At 36.2% G+C, this 20,940-nt stretch overlaps 1 long non-coding RNA gene across 1 annotated transcript; it reads right to left on the bottom strand.

The window, feature by feature from the left end:
- Positions 1-734: 734 nt before the first annotated feature.
- LOC112790671 (uncharacterized) lies at positions 735-1,688 on the bottom strand. The gene is made up of 2 exons (XR_003196752.3): positions 1,144-1,688; positions 735-1,045 (listed from the first exon to the last, which is right to left on the bottom strand). It is a non-coding gene; the product is annotated as an uncharacterized lncRNA (long non-coding RNA).
- Positions 1,689-20,940: the final 19,252 nt, after the last annotated feature.

The raw sequence follows: 20,940 nt of genomic DNA, 5'->3' as shown, positions 1-20,940 counted from the left end.
AAGCAAACTTTGTCATATCATTATCATTTTATTGGCTTGCTGTAATTTTTTCTTAAAAAAATATTTCTTTAAAATTAATTATATTTTTAACCCGAATTTTTTATGTAATTACCATTTTAACTTGAGTCTATTATATATTTATGTTTTTAGCTCAAATCATTTATATAATTACTATTTTAACTCTAAGCTTCTATTTTTTCCTATTTTGAGAGTTATTTTTGTTATTTATATTTTTTATCCACTCTTTATCCTTATTTTTATATTTAACCCAAAAAGTATATCATACATGTTTTCTAGAGCTAAAGTCTTGTTTTGATGAATCTTTTAGTGGCTTTTCTTCAAATCTTCAAATTTTTCATCTTTTAATTTTCCTTAACTTCACTTTTATCAATCTTTTGCTTATTTATAAGTTTTATAAAATTATAATTTACCTCAAAACCTTCTTTAAGTTTTTCTTTTATTATTCACATTTTTCGCCCACTTTTACTTTAAGTTACATTTTAACCCTCTTTATAGACCTTAGGTTTTATCTATGACTTCTTTAGGTTTCTTAATCACTTTTCTCTTAATCTTTTTACATCCCTTCTTTAATCATCCTTTCATGAATTATGTTCTTATCTTCTCCCTTTTACAAAATTGTGTTTTGACCCCAAGCTCATATATCAATTCCGTCACTATCATCATCATATACATCCACCATAAATCATCATAAACATTACTAACACACTATAAAATATTTACCAAACATCAAACATCATAACCATCATCTTTCATCAAATCATCATACAAACATTATCAAGCAACAATATGAACATATAAACACAACCAAGAGATTTCTAACTACACCTAACCCTTACTTCTTTAATTTACTTCTTAATCCTCTTTAGCATAAGAAATCACTTAAATAACAACACCACATTAATTAATAGAAAAATAGGCCTCATGGGCGAACCAACTAGAAAGGAAAAGGAGTGATTTCTCACTCTATTGAGCTTGATTTTTGGCTAGCTTGGAGGTTCTCCTTAAAGCTCCTAAGAAAAATATGCTAATCAAGGAAAGGAACAACAAAACTCTCTTAAGAATCTCGTCCATATTGAAAAAGTTTTTTGAGGAAAAGAAATTTAGGAGATTTTCTTCACTCACCTGTTGATGATTTCAAGAGGTAAATGAAGAAGATGAAGAGGATGAGGTTGGTTCTTGAAATATTGAGAAGTGGAGGTGTTGCTCTTGAAACTTGATGAAGAAAATGGTAGAAAACAAGCTTGGTTTGATGGTTCTTGATCTCTCTCACTCTCGGCCTCCTCTAGCTCTGTTCCTTTCTATTTGGTTTTTCTCTCTTCCTTAACTTGGTTTAGTGGAAAGAAATAAAATTTGATGAAGGAAGGGGAAGGAAACCCAGTTGGAAAAGAGAGAGTTAAGCAATTGATTTCATGCTCTTTGTAAATCTTTCTTTCTTACTTCTAACTATATGAAATTTTGATGATTAATGGGAAATGGGAGAGGAATCTACAGTTATGAGAGAAGAATGTTAATTACATGTGTAAATATGTAGCTTCCCAGTAGCTTCCTTAACTTTGTCATAATCACCACCTAATCATCATATTTACCATGTGATCTAATTGAGAGAGAGGGAGAGGATCCGGTTTCTTCAAAAGAGAAGAGTGAGGGATGTGGTGCCAATTTTAGTTAGTTTCTAACTAGATCTCTTGGTTTCTAATTCTTATCTAACTATGGTAACAAGTAACAAAAATTAGCATGTGGTTTATTTGAGAAAGAGAGGGGGAGGAACCGGTTCTTTAAAGAGAAGAAAGAGTGAGAGATTACTTAATGAAATCTTGATAAAAACATGCTTAAATTTGGCAACTTTCTAACACTTTCCTAGCCTTTATCTTAATCCTTACTAATACTCATATTTAACATGTGACTTTAGAGAAAGAGAGAGGAAAATTCAGCCTCCTAGAGAGAGAGAGGAGTGAAGGTGATTTTGATCATGTGGTTAAGTATTTAGATTTAATCATGATCACTTTAAATTAATTAACCACATGATAGAATAATATGTGGTGGAGACTGATTTATGAAAATAAAACGAATATATAAAGAGTAAAATAGGTGGTGGAAATTTATTCTTGAAGAATAATTACTAAAAGTGATAATTATATAATCAGTAGTTTTACTATAACAAAGAAAGAAAAAACAGAAAAATATACCAGTAAGGATATTTTCAAAAAATTTTATTATCTTAATTCTAAAATATTTCTAAAGTATTTTGATACAGCTAAATTGTTCAAAAAATCTTAGTACAGTTTTTTATCGGATGAATATAGACTCCATAGATAAAAGTAATCATTAATAGCTCCTATTTTGTCTTATTAAAAAAATATTATTTCATAAGTAAACATTTTTTTATACATTTTATCCTAGTCCGCCTCGTTATTATGAAATGAATCGTGATTTTCGATTTTTGTAAATTTTCATTGCAAAAGTCTAAAATTTTTATTTTTTGAAAAGTATGTTCTTATAATATATTTTAGTTTGGTATAATTTTTTGATCTACGTCCAATCCTCCTCATCAAGGTGTGGAAATTTTTACTATATTACCGAATTTATAAGGAGCTTGATAAACTGCTATAAAATAGAGAACTTTATGAACACCTCACGATATATAATCACCATTTCAATTAAGCCATTTCACTTACAGACTCTTTTTTTAAGTACTCGAAGTAATACCAACTTGAAGCATATTTTCTTGAGTGAATAATGATTCTAGGTATCCTTACCAACAGTAGTGTAAACCTATTTGACATAGGAATCGTGTAAACCCCACGAAATTAATAAATAATTAGCTAATAAATTAATTATTATTTAAAGAAATTAGAAAACTAAATTTTAAAGTTTAGAAAAGTAGAAATATTTAAAATACGAATTTTAACACTAATTTTAAAGATTTTGGCCCAAAGTTGGACAACGGACCAAACCGATTGAACCGGACCCGTATTAGGCCCAAGGCCCAACCAATATAATGCCCATCAGCCACTCTTCTTCCCCCTTTCTTCATGGAACCTATTGAGAAGAGAGAAAATGAATAAAACCCTAAATCCCAAATTCAATCACAACTTCAACCCACCATATCTCTCAAGTTGGAGCTTCGAACGCTGCACTGTTTGCGACCATGCAACCATTGTGTCGAACTCTTCAAAATCATCCGAAAATTTTGGTAACGAATTAGCAATTTCTCACTCAGCCTCTCTCTCTCTCCAATTTCGAAATTTTGGGATTTAGGTATTAAGGAATTAAATGATGTTGATGGTTTAGGTGAGCTCTAACAATGGGTAATTACTGGATTTCGTCCATAGCACCGTAGGTACGGTAAGAACTTGTTAAACCTTTGTGAATTGTGGAATTAATGAACCCTATGTTGATTATAGTGATGTTGTATGAACTAGATTGTGTTTCTTGTTGAATTGGAGTCCAATTGGTGGTTTATAACGAAGTTCCAGTGCTTGAGCTTGTGGAATTGACGTTTGGAGGCTTGAGGCTTGTAGAAGGAGAGGATTTTAGGTTTTTTTTGCCTTAGGGAGGAATCTGCCAAGGTATGACTTTGGTTTTTCGTAGTTAATGTTTAATGTCATGTGAAAACTTAGGCTAGAAGACTATATGATAGGAATGAACTGAATGAATTATGTATACTGTATATGTGAATTGTGTGTGAAGGAAATATGAGTTTATATGTGTTAGATTATAATTTTGTTGAGTATATGCGTTTGTATGTGAAATTCTGATTTTGATGAGTATAAGATAATGAGGATTGTTGATGTGTTTAGAATTGATGGTGAGTTAGTGAAATTAGATTGAATGGATTGGGTGAAATATGTAGGTTGGCATGTGTGGTATGAATTTGAATTGTATGAACATGTTTAGGAGCAATTGGCATTGCTTTGGTTGTGAAATTGTTGGTTTGGAGTTGAGAAATTCGGAAAGTTAGGGATTTTGTGAAAATTAGTAAAAGCTAAATTTTGACAAACTTCAGTGGGGGCATAACTTGGCTTCCGGACCCTCAAATTTTGTAAAGGTTTCAAATGAAAAATTGGTCCGTGAAGTTTACAACATTCAAAGAACGGACTAAAAATGTTTGATGATGGTTAGAGGAGATTAAATCGCTAAGGGATTAGGGTTTAATCACTTACGGTTTGCCATAGAATGGATCATTCATTGTTAAAATAGTTAGTAAGAAGTTTTAAATCGGAAAAAGTAAACATCTCGAAAACCTTAACTGTTTTCTTATATTTTTTACACCAACCCTATTATTGCTTTCTTTTTTTGATTGTTTATTATTTTATGCATTTATAGCAACAACAACTCTTTTTCTGTTTGTCTAACTAAGCCAATCATTCAACCATTGTTGCTCAATCCATCAATCCTCGTGAGATCGACTCTCACTCACCTGAGGTATTACTTAGATGACCTGGTGCACTTGCCGATTAAGTTGTGGATATTCCAAAAATCTGCACCAAATTTTTTATGCCGTTGCCGGGGATTGACTGTGATTGACAACTATTAGTTGTTTGATTGCTTAGATTAGGCATTAATTTGTGTTAATTTTGTTTTTTCCTTTTAATGTTAAAAAATTTGAGTTTTATTTTAGTTAAAAGTTTTTAATTTTTGAAATTAAGTTTGGTGTCACCATAGTAATTTTTCTTTCGAAAATATTTTTCAAAATACTAGTATTTTTCTTTGTTTAGTTTTCAAATTTTTTTATCTCTTCTCATTTATTTTCGACTTTTTATTTTTATTATTCTTTATTTCATTTCTTTTAAAAAAAATTCTATTCATTCTTCTTTACTTTTCTATTTACCACTCGGTGCGGTTAATTCTGTTTGGTGTTTTGTGCTGAGAAAAAAAATAATGGAAAGATATCACATAGGTTACTATTCACATCCAATGAGTGATTCATATTATTGTGGATGGAGAAATTACCCGGATTTGGTTGGCAAGGCCAAGAGCAAAGAGATGTCAATGTTCCATATTCCATCTATAAAGAACCATCATCTACTTACTCATATCAAGAACGACCATCTCTTTATTCCTATCAAAAACCATCATCTTCTTGCTCATATCAAAAACCATCGTCTTTTGATCTTGCCTGCCAAGAATTGCTACAAATAACAGATAAAAGTTTGCAAAAATTTCCATCCTCACCCCCTGCTTAATCATACCAAGAACCATCATCTCTCTATTTATAAGAGCCAGTATCCTCGTATTCATATCAAGAACTCTCAAATTTAGAGCTTACCATGAAAGAATTAAGGGAGGCCACTCAAAGTTGCAAACATGATATGAGAATGAGTGTCAAGAATATAGAGGGGCATGTGGAGGTGATTACTGATGACCGAAATTCACTCACTAATAAATGAATTCGTTCTTTGGCAAGTGCACCAAATATCGTCAAGTAATAATCCACGAAGAGTGGGGTTGAATCCACAGAGATTGATATATTTGAGCAACTTTAATTAATGGATCAATTAGTCAAGCTAATCAAGAGTGATTGTGAGTACAGAATTCTAAAAGCAGAATGATAAATGACTTAAAAATAAAAGAAAGCTAGAAAGTGCAGAAACATAAAGAGCAGGAAACTAAAATGAAGAAACATAAATGACTGAATTGTAAATGGGGTGTGGGATGATAACAAAAATTAAAAAAAGCAGTAAAGAATGGGTAAGATAAGAATAGGAAAAATTCATTGGAGTTTGGAGATATTGTTCTCTCTGGATTAAAATCAGATCATCTTATCTTCAATCATGCAACTCATTGACCTCTTGGCAATCATGATTAGTTGAACCCCAATTCCTTGGTGATTCAATCACTCAGATCTTGATAATCAGCCAATTTCTTGGTCTAATTGCTCATGAAGAGAGATAGGCTTGGTCCCTGATTTTACCACACATCATCATAGATCCATTTAATTGGGAAGATTTCATGTCACTGTACCCAATCCCAAAAACTCATATCTACTCAATGTGAGAAGAAATTTCAAGCATGGTTTTATGATCCCTCTTCCAAGGTTCACATAAAACCCAATTTCTATTCACCCTCTTTTCCAATATGACTAAACACTAAGAATGAAGAACGAAATTCCTTCTAGCAAATTAAAGAGAAGATGAAGAGAAGAAAAAATTCACTATCAATTAATCCATCAAGTACAATAGAGCTCCGTCCCCCAATGAGAGGGAAGTTAGCTACTCATAGCTCAGTACAGAATGGAAGTTCAAAACTGGAAAATAAAGCTAAGTACAAAGTAAAAATAAAAACTCCCAAGTCTCCAGAAGCTAAAAGTGTGTAAAAGTTCAAAAGTCCCACCTATTTGCAATTAGTACGACCCATTTTGGCTGAACAGTGTGCTTCCAGGAGAACGTAGCGCTCTTTGGGATAACGGAGCGCTCTGGCACCCACGCGTACGCGTCCTATACGCGTGCGTCTCCCTCAACATTTTACTCAACCACGCATACGCATGACCTATGCGTTCGCGTCCTCTTCATGGCACTCACTTTGCGAACGTAGCGCTCTTGAAATGAACGCTCTACCATGCGTACGTGTCACCCACGCGTACGCGTGGCCTTTAAAAGTCCACTTCCACGCTTCTACTCGGTTCACGCGTTCGCATGTATCTTCACAACCACCATATCCAGGCGTACGCGTCATGCATGCGTACACGTCGGTGGCAAATCTTCAATCCCAACTTTCAAATTGTCGCAGGCGCTCTTTTGTTGAGAACGTAGCGCTCGTTGAAAGAGAGCGCTCCCTCATATCCTCGCGTATGCGTGGTCTTCCAAAAATAACATTTCGACGCGTACGGGTCACTTATGCGTACGCGTCGCTAGAAAATCTTCTTGGTAAAGAACGCAGCGCTCTTTGAAAGAGAGCGTAGTGCTAGAGGCATGTAGTTTCAGGGGAGCGCATTGCTCCTTGCAAGAACGTAGTGCCACTTGGGTTCCCTGTTTCATCCCTTTTTTTTGTTCTTTTTCACCTAAAATTTCAGCCAATACTCATTTCAAAGCAATGTTCATAGATTAATCATATAGCTCATATAATTGCATCTTTGAATGAGATTTCACCAATTCTATTGTTCTTTTAAATAAGAGAAAGAGGTAAATGACGTAAGTCATCACAATACCAAACTTAAATTTTGCTTGTCCCCAAGCAAATCAATATGAATTGTTTTAAATTATTGAAACCTGACCCTTAAGAAACTGTATTCATAATTAAAGATAGAGGCTAAGCATCAAATCATGTATGAACTTTGTTATTGCTTCCATGTCATAATGAACTTTCAACCGTTGAGGATCATTTTAAGTGTCTGCTATTATAGCCCTTTTTATTAATTGTCACCTTGAAATAGTAAGATTTTATTTTTTCCTTTTGATTGCTCTTTTTCCTTCATTCTTCTTTTATTTCTTGATCACGACTCTAAGTGTTTTGTCTCAAGACGACCTTTTAGGTTAAGCTTTCAATTAGCACTCCCAAACCAGTTGGTTTTAGGGTACTAGGTGTTGAAACACCACTAAGAATCTACTTGCTCAGGTCTCTCTTCTTGACACATCTTCACCATAAGCATCTACTAAGATCTTGGCTCTTTGAGCTATTTGTTTCTTTCTTTTAACTTAGTAGTCGATGCTCAGAGTCTTGGGTCTTGCTTACTACTTCTAGGTTCTATTGATTTTCAAGGGTCATTGATGAGCGGATTTTTTATATGCTTTTTGGGGGTAATTTCATGTAGATTTTAGTATGTTTTAGTTAGTTTTTAGTATAATTTTATTAGTTTTTAGGAAAAAATTCATATTTCTGGACTTTACTATGAGTTTGTGTATTTTTCTATAATTTCAGGTATTTTCTGGCTAAAATTGAGGGAGCTGAGCAAAAATCTGATTTAGGTTGAAAAAGGACTGCTGATGCTATTGGATTCTGACCTCCCTGCACTCGGAATGGATTTTTTGGAGCTATAAGAGTCCAATTGGCGCGCTCTCAATTGGGTTGGAAAGTAGACATCCAGGGATTTCCAGAAATATATAATAGTCCTTACTTTGCGCGAAGATAGATGACATAAACTGGCGTTCAACGCCAGTTCCATGTTGCAATTTGGCGTTTAGCGCCAGAAACAGGTTGCAAGTTGGAGTTCAACGCCAGAAACAGGTTACAACCTGGCGTTCAACTCCAGAAACAGCCCAGGCACGTGAGAAGCTTAAGTCTCAGCCCCAGCACATACCAAGTGGGCCCCAGAAGTGGATTTCTGCTCTATCCATCCTAGTTACTCATTTTCTGTAAACCTAGGTTTCTAGTTTAGTATTTAAACAACTTTAAGAGATTTATTTTGCATCTCATGACATTTTTAATCTGGATTTTATACTTTTTGACGGCATGAGTCTCTAAACTCCATTGTTGGGGGTGAGGAGCTCTGCAGCGTCTCGATGAATTAATGCAATTATTTCTGCTTTCCATTCAAACATGCTTGTTCCTATCTAAGATGTTCATTCGCGCTTCACTCTGAAGAAGGTGATGATCCGTGACACTCATCACCTTCCTCAATCCATGAACGTGTGTCTGACAACCACCTGCATTCTACATTAAATTGAATGAGTATCTCTTAGATTCCTTAATCAGAATCTTCGTGGTATAAGCTAGAATTGTTGGCGGCATTCATGAGGATCCGGAAAGTCTAAACCTTGTCTGTGGTATTCCGAGTAGGATTCTGGGATTGGATGATTGTGACAAACTTCAAACTCGTGAGTGTTGGGCGTAGTGACAGACGCAAAAGGATCAATGGATCTTATTCTGACATGATCGAGAACCAATAGATGATTAGCTATGCTGTGACAGAGCATTTGGACCATTTTCGCTGAGAGGATGGGAAGTAGCCATTGACAACGGTGACACCCTACATACAGCTTGCCATGGAAGGAGCCTTGCATTTATGAAAGTAAGAAAGCATTATGTTGCAGGAATTCAGAGGACAAAGCATCTCCAAAACTTCAACATATTCTCCATTATTGCATAATAAGTATTTATTTTATGCCCTTTCACTTTTTACAATTGAACTTAAAAAACACTGTTGTTGAAATCCTGACTAAGAATAATAAGATAACCATAGCTTGCTTCAAACCAACAATCTCCATGGGATTCGACCCTTACTCACATAAGGTATTACTTGGACGACCCAGTGCACTTGCTGGTTAGTTGTGCGAAGCTGTGAGAAATAGTCCATTAATATTGGCATACACAATTTCGTGCACCAAGTTTTTGGCGCCGTTTCCGGGGATTGTTTGAGTTTGAACAACTGACGGTGAATCTTGTTGCTTAGATTAGGAAAAAATTATCTTTTTTACTAGAATTGCATCTTTTATTATCCCTTCTAAAAAAGTTTTTCAAAAATATTAGTTTTCTTTATTAATTTTTAGTTTTTCTGTGAATTTAGTGTCATGTTTTAAGTTTAGTGTCAATTGCATGCTCTTCTTTGTCTTTCAATTTTCGAATTGCATGTTCTTTATTTTTCCTTGATCTTCAAATTGTTCTTGTCAAATTTTCTTGTTTGATCTTTGGTTTTTCCTATTTTGTGTATTTTTCGTGTTTTCCTTGTGCAAGTTTAAAATATTAGTTTTTTAAAAAAAATTATTTTTATTTATTAAAAATACCTCTTTAAAACACGTTACATTTATAGCTCAATTGGCTAGAGCGTTGGTTTATGTTCTTGGTAATTGGGTATCATCTTTTTAAAATCTTTTTCAAAAATAATTTTTCTTTGATTGAATCTTGTGCCAAACTTTAAGTTTGGTGTTTTCTTGTTAATTTTCTTTAATTTTCGAAAATTTATTTTGGTTTTCTAAAAATTTTAAGTTTGGTGTTCTTTCTTTTGTTCTTTTTGTTCTTGTGATTCTTCAAGGTGTTCTTGAGTCTTTCTTGTGTTTTGAACTTAAAATTTTTAAGTTTGGTGTTCCTTGGTGTTTTTCCTCCAAAATTTTCGAAAACAAGGAGCATTAGATCTAAAAATTTTTAAGTCTTGTGTCTTTTGTGTGTTTTTCTCTTTCATCATAAAATTCAAAATTAAAAAATATCTTCTCCTTTAATTTCTCATAATTTTCGGATTACTTGGGTTGACTTGGTCAAAAAATTTTTTAAATTATATCTTTTTCAAAAATATCCTAACCACTTTCTCTCTCCTCACTTTTTCGAAAATCTTCATAAAATATTTTTAAATTCTTTTTTTATATTTTTATTTTTATTTATTCTTAATTTTATTGTCGTCTTTATTTTATTTTATTTTATTATTATTATCTAAAAATTTTTATATATAATAAAATAAATAAAATAAAAATCCACATCATCTCCCTTTTCCCATCATGGATCTAAGTGGAAATGAACAGTCCAGAAGGACTCTGGGGTCATATGGTAACCCCACTACTGCTTCATATGGGAGTAGTATATGTATACCCTCCATTAGAGTTAGTAGTTTTGAGTTAAACCCTCAGCTTATTATCATGGTGCAGCAAAGTTGCCAGTATTTCGGTCTTCCACAGGAAGAACCTACAGAGTTTCTGGCACAGTTTTTACAAATTGCTGACATAGTACATGATAAGGAAGTAGATCAGGATGTCTACAGATTGTTACTATTTCCATTTGCTGTAAAAGACCAAGCTAAGAGGTGGTTAAATAACCAACCTAAGGACAGCATAAAGACATGGAAACAGTTGTCAGAAAAATTCCTGAATCACTATTTTCCTCCAAAACGGATGACACAGTTAAGGCTGACAATCCAAGGCTTCAAACAAGGAGATAATGAATTCCTTTATGATGCCTGGGAGAGATACAGAGAGATGCTAAGAAAATGCCCCTCTGAAATGTTTTCAGAGTGGGTGCAGTTAGATATTTTCTATTATGGGCTTACAGAGAGAGCTCAGACTTCTCTAGACCATTCAGCTGGTGGATCTATACACATGAGAAAGACAATAGAAGAAGATCAAGAGCTTGTTGATACAGTTGCCAGAAATCAGCATTTGTACCTAAGCAGTGAACCTTCCATCAACGAAGAGGCTAAAACAGTAACTGCTGAACTCAGTCCTGCAGAACAAGCTACTAAATTCAATCAGCAATTAGACTTTCTAACAAAACAGCTAGCTGAATTCAAGAAAATATTACAAGAAACAAGAATGGCTAATATGAATATGGAAGTGCAGTTGAAGCAAACAGAACAGCAGTTATCAAAACAAATAACAGAAGAATGCCAAGCAGTTCAATTAAGAAGTGGAAAAACATTAAATACCCCACTTCAAGGTAGCAGGAAGCAAAAAAAATGAACATACTGCTACCCAAAATCCCTCTGACGATAGTCAAAGCCCAGAGAGGAATAATTCTGGCGCTCAAACGCCAGAAAAGGGGTGGAAAGCTGGCATTGAACGCCCAACCCATGCTCAGTCCTGGCGTTCAGGGCTAGAAACAGGCAAGGAATTGGTGTTGAACGCCCAAAGGAAGCACAGTTCTGGCGTTCAGACGCCAGAAACAGATAAGGAGTTGGCGTCTAATGCTACTCCAGCTTCCACCCCTGGCATTCAAACGCCAGTGGGAGATCAGACACATACAAGTGCTGATAGCAACCCCTCTAAAAAGGCTTCTCAACCCACATCTGTAGGCAATAAACCTACAACAACTAAGGTTGAGGAATACAAAGCCAAAATGCCTTATCTTCAGAAACTCTGCCAAGCGAAATAGGATAAGCAATTTGCCTGCTTTGCAGACTACCTCAGGACTCTTGAAATAAAAATTCTGTTTGCAGAGGTACTTGAGCAAATACCCTCTTATGCTAAGTTCATGAAAGAGATCTTAAGTCATAAGAAGGATTGGAGGGAAACTGAGAAAGTTTACCTCACTGAAGAATGCAGTGCAGTCATTCTGAAAAGCTTACATGAGAAGCTTAAAGATCCCGGAAGCTTTATGATACCATGCACATTAGAAGGTACTTGTATCAAGCAAGCTCTATGTGATCTTGGGGCAAGTATCAACCTAATACCTGCATCTACTATCAAAAAGCTTGGATTGATTGATGAAGTCAAACCAACCCAGATATGTCTCCAACTTGCAGATGGTTCCATTAAACACCCATCAGGCGTGATTGAAGACATGATTGTCAAGGTTGGGTCATTTGCCTTTCCCACTGACTTTGTGGTGCTGGAAATGGAGGAGCACAAGAGTGAAACTCTCATTCTAGGAAGACCTTTCCTAGCAACTGGATGAACCCTCATTGACGTCCAAAAAGGGGAAGTAACCCTGAGAGTCAATGAGGACGAGTTTAAGTTAAATGTTGTCAAAGCTATGTAGCATCCAGACACCCAAAATGACTGCATGAGCATTAATATTATTGACTATCTGGTAAAAGAGGTCAATATGACTGAGAGTCTCGAATCAGAGCTAGATGATATCTTTAAAGATACTCAGCCTGATCTGGAGGAACCAGAGAGAATAATAGAACCTCTGAAAATCCCTCAGGAAGAGGAGAAACCTCCTAAGCCTGAGCTCAAACCATTACCACAATCCCGGAAATACGCATTTCTGGGAGAAGGTGACACTTTTCCTGTAATCATAAGCTCTACCTTAGACCCACAGGAAGAGGAAGCACTAATTCAAGTGCTAAGGACACACAAGACAGCTCTTGGGTGGTCCATCAGTGATCTTAAGGGCATTAGCCCAGCCAGATGCATGCACAAGATCCTATTGGAGGATGATGCTAAGCCAGTGGTTCAACCACAGAGGTGGCTGAATCCAGCCATGAAGGAGGTGGTGCAGAAGGAGGTCACTAAATTACTAGAGGTTGGGATTATTTATCCTATTTCTGATAGCCGCTGGGTAAGCCCTGTCCAAGTCGTCCCTAAGAAGGGTGGCATGACAGTGGTTCATAATGAAAAAAATGAACTGGTTCCTACAAGAACAATTATAGGGTGGCGTATGTGTATTGATTACAGAAGGCTCAATACAGCTACCAGAAAGGATCATTTTCCTTTACCATTCATAGACCAGATGCTAGAAAGACTAGCAGGTCATGAATACTACTACTTCCTGGATGGATATTCAGGTTATAATCAAATTGCAGTAGATCTCCAGGATCAAGAGAAAACAACATTCACATGCCCATATAGAGTATTTGCATACAGAAGGATGCCATTTGGTCTGTGCAATGCACCTGCAACCTTTCAAAGATGCATGCTCTCTATTTTCTCTGATATGGTGGAAAAATTTCTGGAAGTCTTCAAGGATGACTTTTCAGTGTTTGGAGACTCATTCAGCTCCTGTCTTGACCATCTAGCACTTGTTCTAAAGAGATTCCAAGAGACTAATCTGGTTTTAAACTGGGAGAAATGTCACTTTATGGTGACTGAAGGAATTGTCCTTGGGCACAAAATTTCGAACAAGGGAATAGAGGTGGATCAAGCTAAGGTGAAGGTAATTGAAAAATTACCACCACCTGCCAATGTTAAGGCAATCAGAAGCTTTCTGGGGCATGCATGATTCTATAGGAGGTTTATAAAAGATTTTTCAAAAATCGTCAAACCTCTGAGTAATCTGCTAGCTACTGACAAGCCATTTATCTTTGATAAAGATTGTCTGCAGGCGTTTGAGACTCTGAAAGCTAAGCTGGTCATAGCACCAGTCATCTTTGCACCAGACTGGACATTACCATCTGAACTAATATGTGATGCTAGTGACCATGCCATTGGTGCAGTGTTAGGACAAAGGCATGACAAGCTTCTGCATGTCATTTACTATGCCAGTCATGTTTTAAATGACGCACATAAGAACTACGCAACCAAAGAAAAAGAGTTACTTGTAGTAGTTTACGCCATTGACAAGTTCATATCTTATTTAGTAGTATCAAAAGTGATTGTGTACACTGACCATGTTGCTCTTAAATATCTACTCACAAAGCAGGATTCAAAACCCAAACTCATCAGATGGGTGTTGCTTCTGCAGGAGTTTGATATAGAAATAAGAGACAGAAAAGGGACAGAGAACCAAGTAGCAGATCATATGTCCTAAATAGAACCAGTAGAAGGGGCGTCCCTCCCTCTTACTGAAATCTCTGAAAACTTTCTGGATGAGCACCTCTTTGCCATCCAGGAAGTGCCATGGTTTGCAGACATTGCAAACTACAAGGCAATAAGATTCATACCCAAAGAGTACAGCAGGCAGCATATAAAGAAATTGATCACAGATGCAAAGTACTATCTTTGGGATGAACCATATCTCTTCAAGAGATGTGCAGACGGAGTAATCCGTAGATGTGTGCCTAAAGAAGAAGCACAGAAGATCCTCTGGCACTGCCATGGATCATAGTATGGAGGACATTTTGGAAGTGAGCGAACAGCTACAATAGTACTCCAATGTGGCTTCTACTGGCCTACTCTCTATAAAGACTCCCGAGTGTTTGTACTTAATTGTGACAATTGCCAAATATCTGGCAATCTACCTCACAGTTATGCCATGCCTCAACAAGGGATCTTGGAGATTGAGTTGTTTAATGTATGGGGTATTGACTTCATGGGACCTTTCCCACCATCATACTCAAACACTTATATTCTGGTGGCAGTGGATTATGTATCCAAATGGGTGGAAGCTATTGTAACACCCACTAATGATACTAAGACAGTGCTGAAATTCTTCCAGAAACACATCTTCAGCAGATTTGGTATCCCTAGAGTACTAATCAGTGATGGGGCACTCATTTCTGCAATAAACAGCTTTACTCTGCTTTAGTTCGATATGAAATTAGCCACAGGGTAGCTACTCTATATCATCCACAGACAAATGGGCAAGCTGAAGTCTCTAATAAAGAACTTAAAAGAATCCTGGAATGGACTGTGATTAACCGTAGAAGGGATTGGGCAAGAAGCTTGGATGATGCTCTGTGGGCATACAGAACAGCATTCAAGACACCTGTAGGAACTTCTCCATACCAGCTGGTGTATGGAAAAGCCTGTCACTTGCTAGTGGAACTGGAACATAAGGCCTATTGGGCAACCAGATTCCTAAACCTTGATGCCAAGTTAGCTGGAGAAAAACGATTGCTCCAGTTAAATAAGCTAGAGGAATTCAAACTCAATGCTTTCGAAAATGAAAAAATTTACAAAGAGAAGGCAAAAAGATGGCATGATAAGAAACTGTCATCCAGAGTCTTTGAGCCAGGGTAGAAAGTTCTGCTATTTAATTCTAGGCTCAGATTATTCCCCGGAAAATTAAAGTCCTGGTGGAGAGGTCCATATGTGATTACAAGTGTATCACCATATGGATACGTGGAGCTTCATGATAATGATTCTAACAAAAAGTTCATTGTTAATGGACAGAGAGTTAAACATTATCTTGAAAGCAATTTTGAGCAAGAATGCTCAAAAATGAGACTTGATTAAAGCTCAGTGTTAGTCTAGCTAAAGACAATAAAGAAGCGCTTGCTGGGAGGCAACCCAGCCATTTACAAAGCTTATTTATTAATTAATTGATTTTTACAGGTTTATGTCAATTATCTTCAAGGTAAAATAGCAATTGCTCGAGTTCACAAAAATTACAGAAGGATTCACAGGATAAAAGAGCAAAAAGAAAGCACACTAGTGTGAAAAAGCCAGTAAGAGCTGTTTTGGGCGTTGAACGCCCAAAAGAAGCATCTACTGGGCGTTCAACGCCAGTAAGAATAGCCATATGGGCATTAAACACCAGAAAGAAGCATCTTTTGGGCGTTGAACACCAGAAAGAAGCACCTTCTGGGAGTTTAACGCCAGATTTATAGCGTTTTGGGCGTTCAGAAAAACGCCCAGTGACAAAGGAGTTCCTGGCGTTCAACGCCAACTAGAAGCAACAGCTGGGCGTTGAACGCCCAGGAGAAGCTGCAAATGGGCGTTAAACGCCCAAAACATGCAGCGTTTGGGCGTTTAATGCCAGGATTGTAGGGAGGAGGTAAATTCGTTTTCAATTCACATTTTTTCAAATTTTTATGTTCCAATTCATGATTTCTTGCATAAACATATTACAAACTCTCATCATTCAATTCCAAAAATTTTAATCCTAATTTCTAAAATTCCTTTTTCAAAAATATCAAATGTATCTTAATTCATAAACACAAATCCTTTTTCAAATCCCATCCAACTTCTTTTCAAATCTTTTTCAAAAAAATCAATTATCTTTAATCCCAAATCTTTTTTTTTAAATTCAGATTTATCTTTTTCAAATATCTTCTATATCTTTTCATTTTTCAATTATATCTTTTTCATATCATATTTATCTTTTACAAATCATATCTTCTATCCTATCTTTCTACAAAATTTTTGAAAACCCACCCCTCCCTTTAAATCCACTCTCGGCCTCTCCCCTCTCCTCAACAATTCGAAAACAAGTTCTCCTTCTATCCCTCTCCTTTCTTTTCTTTTGCTTGAGGACAAGCAAACTTCTAAGTTTGGTGTGTTTATCTGTGATCACTAAACCATACCCACTAAGATCATGGCTCCTAAAGGAAAACAACCCACTCCAAGAGGCAAGAAAGAGAGTATTCCAAAACCACTTTGGAATCAAGGGAAGTTCTTAACCAAAGAACATTCAGACCATTACTACAAAATAATGGGTCTAAGGTCAGTGATCCCAAAAGTCAAATTCGATCTAAAAGAAGATGAATATCCGGAGATCCAAGAGCAAATTCGAAATAGGAGCTGAAAAATCCTTGCTAATCCTGAGACAAAGGTGGAAAGAAACATGGTTCAAGAATTTTATGCTAATCTGTGGTAAACAGACAGGCAGAGAATATCTGGAACTGCTCTCTATGACTATCGGACCTTGGTCAGAGGAAAGATTATTCACATCCACCCTGATAAAATCAGGGAGATCTTTAAGCTACCTCAGCTGAAAGAAGACCCAGACTCCTTTAATAGGAGAATGATGAGAACAAATAAAGGCCTGGACAAGATTCTAGAGGACATATGCCTCCCTGGAGCCAGGTGGACCACCAGTACCAAGGGCATCCCAAATCAACTCAAGAGAGAAGATCTCAAACCAGTCGCCAGAGGCTGGCTGGACTTTATTGGGCGTTCTATACTGCCCACTAGCAACTGCTCTGAGGTCACCGTTAAAAGAGCAGTGATGATCCACTGCATTATATTAGGAAGAGAAGTGGAAGTTCATCAATTGATTTCCTGTGAAATTTACATAATTGCAAACAAGAACTCCAAAGATGCCAAATTGGCTTATCCTAGCTTAATATCTATGCTATATAAAGATGCTGGAGTAAAGATGGGAATAACTGAGTATATCTCAGTTGAGCGACCAATCACCAAAACATCAATGGAAAAATAACAAGTACAGGATGACCCCATCAAGAGGAGAGCACAGGAATTCCTCCCGAAATTTCCTCAATTTGAATACTGGGAGCATCTTGAAGCATCGGTTACCAAGTTGCAAGAAGCTATAGACCAAACAAAGGAAGAACAGAATAATCAAAATAGCATGCTTTGCAAACTGCTTGGGGAACAAGAAGAGCAAAGGCATGACTTGAAGGAACTGAAGCATCCGAAATTATCTCTTGAAGGATCAAGCACCCCACAGACTTGAGGAACATCCACTTCCCAAAATAAAGGTTGTTGAGTCCTAATCTTAGCTTTACTCTGTGATAGTTGTCTTAAAGATTTACCTTAGAAGTTATATAGGAGTAGTAGTAATTAGTATATCTATTTTGATTTTATTTTCAATTAAGCTATAATTTATTTTTCTCATCATCATCAAACATGAATAAAATAATAGATTTTTAGAATAAAGAGGCAATTTAATTTCGAGTACTTAATAAGGAAAATTCTAATTATTTATATGTGGTGGCAATACTTTTTGTTTTCTGAATGAATGCCTGAACAGTGCATATTTTTTGATATTGAAATTTATGAATTTTAAAAGTATTGGATCTTAAAAGAATGATGAACAAGAGAAATATTATTGATGATCTGAAAAATCATAAAATTGATTCTTGAAGCAAGAAAAAGCAGTGAAAAAAAAGAGGAATCATTGGATAAAGAAAAAGAAAAAGCCTACAACCCTTAAAACCAAAAGGCAAGGGTGAAAAGGATCCAAGGCTTTGAGCATCAATGGATAGGAGGGCCCAAGAAAATAAATCCAGGCCTAAGCGGCTAAATCAAGCTATCCCTAACCAAGTGCTTGTAGCATGCAGGTCCAAGTGAAAAGTTTGAGACTGAGTGGTTAAAGTCGTGATCCAAAGCAAAGGAGTGTGCTTAAGAACTCTAGACACCTCTAATTGGAGACTCTAGCAAAGCTAAGTCACAATCTGAAAAGGTTCACCCAATTATGTGTCTGTGGCATTTATGTATCCAGTGGTAATACTGGAAAACAAAGTGCTTAGGGCCACGACCAAGACTCATAAAGTAACTGTGTTCAAGAATCAACATACTAAACTAGGAGAATCAATAATACTATCTGAATGTTAAATTCCTATGGATGCCAATCATTCTGGATTTCAAAGGATAAAGTGAGATGCCAAAACTATTCAGAGGCAAAAAAACCTACTAGTCCCACTCATCTTATTAGAATCTGAGCTTCACTTGAAACTCTGAGATATTATTGCTTCTTAATTTCTTTTTTTATCCTATTTTATTTATCTAGTTGCTTGAGGACAAGCAACAATTTAAGTTTGGTGTTGTGATGAGCGGATATTTTATACGCTTTTTGGGGGTAATTTCATGTAGATTTTAGTATGTTTTAATTAGTTTTTAGTATAATTTTATTAGTTTTTAGGCAAAATTCATATTTCTAGACTTTACTATGAGTTTGTGTGTTTTTCTGTAATTTCAGGTATTTTCTGGCTGAAATTGAGGGAGCTGAGCAAAAATTTGATTTAGGCTGAAAAAGGGCTGCTGATGATGTTGGATTCTGACCTCCCTGCACTCGGAATGGATTTTTTGCGCGAAGATAGATGACGTAAACTGGCATTCAATGCCAGTTTCATGTTGCAGTTTGGCGTTCAACGCCAGAAACAGGTTGCAAGTTGGAGTTCAACGCCAGAAACAGGTTACAACCTGGCGTTCAACTCAAGAAACAGCCCAGGCACGTGAGAAGCTTAAGTCTCAGCTCCAGCACACACCAAGTGGGCCCCAGAAGTGGATTTCTGCTCTATCCATCCTAGTTACTCATTTTCTGTAAACCTATGTTTCTACTTTAGTATTTAAACAACTTTTAGAGATTTATTTTACATCTCATGACATTTTTCAATCTGAATTTTATACTCTTTGACTGCATGATTCTCTAAACTCCATTGTTGGGGGTGAGGAGCTCTGCTGCGTCTCGATGAATTAATGCAATTATTTCTGGTTTCCATTCAAACATGCTTGTTCCTATCTAAGATGTTCATTCGCGCTTCACTATGAAGAAGGTGATGATCTGTGACACTCATCACCTTCCTCAATCCATGAACGTGAGCCTGACAATCACCTCCGTTCTACATTAGATTGAATGAGTATCTCTTAGATTCCTTAATCAGAATCTTCGTGGTATAAGTTAGAATTATTAGCAGCATTCATGAGGATCCGGAAAGTCTAAACCTTGTCTGTGGTATTCCGAGTAGGATTCTGGGATTGGATGACTGTGACGAACTTCAAACTCGCGAGTGTTGGGCGTAGTGACAGATGCAAAAGGATCAATGGATCTTATTCTGACATGATCGAGAACCAATAGAGGATTAGCCGTGCTGTGACAGAGCATTTGGACCATTTTCACTGAAAGGATGGGAAGTAGCCATTGACAACGGTGACACCCTACATACAGCTTGCCATGGAAGGAGCCTTGCATTTATGAAAGTAAGAAAGCATTATGTTGCAGGAATTCAGAGGACAAAGCATCTCCAAAACTCCAACATATTCTCCATTATTGCACAATAAGTATTTATTTTATGCCCTTTCACTTTTTACAATTGAACTTGGAAAACACTGTTGTTGGAATCCTGACTAAGAATAATAAGATAACCATAGCTTGCTTCAAACCAACAATCTTCGTGGGATTTGACCCTTTCTCACGTAAGGTATTACTTGGATGACCCAGTGCACTTGCTGGTTAGTTGTGCGAAGCTGTGAGAAATAGTCCATTAATATTGGCATACACAATTTCGTGCACCAATCATCCTTAGCATCTACTTGTAATGTCCCCTGAGTCTAATTGTTCCATTATGGATTACTCACTTCCAACGCTAATTCATGATTTTATACTTATTTCTCATCTTATTTTGAATCCAGCTCACTTGGGTCTAATTTCTTATTCTTATTTTGCAGTAACTCATCATTGAATCTTTGTGGAAACAAACTAATTCAATCAATACAGTGAAAACTTAGCAGAGACATTTTCTTTCTCACAATAAAACTTGGAAATCAAAGAACTCATAGAATGATTCTAAAATTGTCAGCAGGAACAACAAAACAAAAGGAGCACTTAAGCAGTGAATTAAGAGAGTAAATTTTCAACATGAAACTCAACATCCTTTGCTCATTATAGTGCAGCTTTAATGCATATGTTCCTGCTCCTTTATCCTTCTTCTTAGGTGACATATCTGGGTGGCTCCTTCTTGTGCTAGGGTGTACTTTAGCTTCCAAAAGCTCAACCTCCTGAATAGCATTCATTTTGTGTGTCTTTGTGACACCAAACTTAAGTTCTTTGCATCTAGTGACTGACTCATGATGATGTTCACACCAAACTTAAATTTTTGGCTTATTCTTAAAATTTAATCCAATTACTGTAAGTCCAAAATTAAAGTGGTTGGTAGCCACACCAAACTTAATTCCTCAGCCAGCTTCTCAACTTGATTAATCATCATCACATAATTTAACACACAAAATTGTACTTCTAGCAACTAGAAAATTTTTGGAGTTCAAATTAAAGGAA

The sequence above is a fragment of the Arachis hypogaea genome, chromosome 3 (assembly GCF_003086295.3).
Source record: "Arachis hypogaea cultivar Tifrunner chromosome 3, arahy.Tifrunner.gnm2.J5K5, whole genome shotgun sequence".
In the NCBI taxonomy this organism is placed as follows: domain Eukaryota; kingdom Viridiplantae; phylum Streptophyta; class Magnoliopsida; order Fabales; family Fabaceae; genus Arachis; species Arachis hypogaea.
The sequence above is the reverse complement of the archived record's forward strand: the minus strand, read 5'-3'. Positions and strand labels throughout refer to the sequence as shown.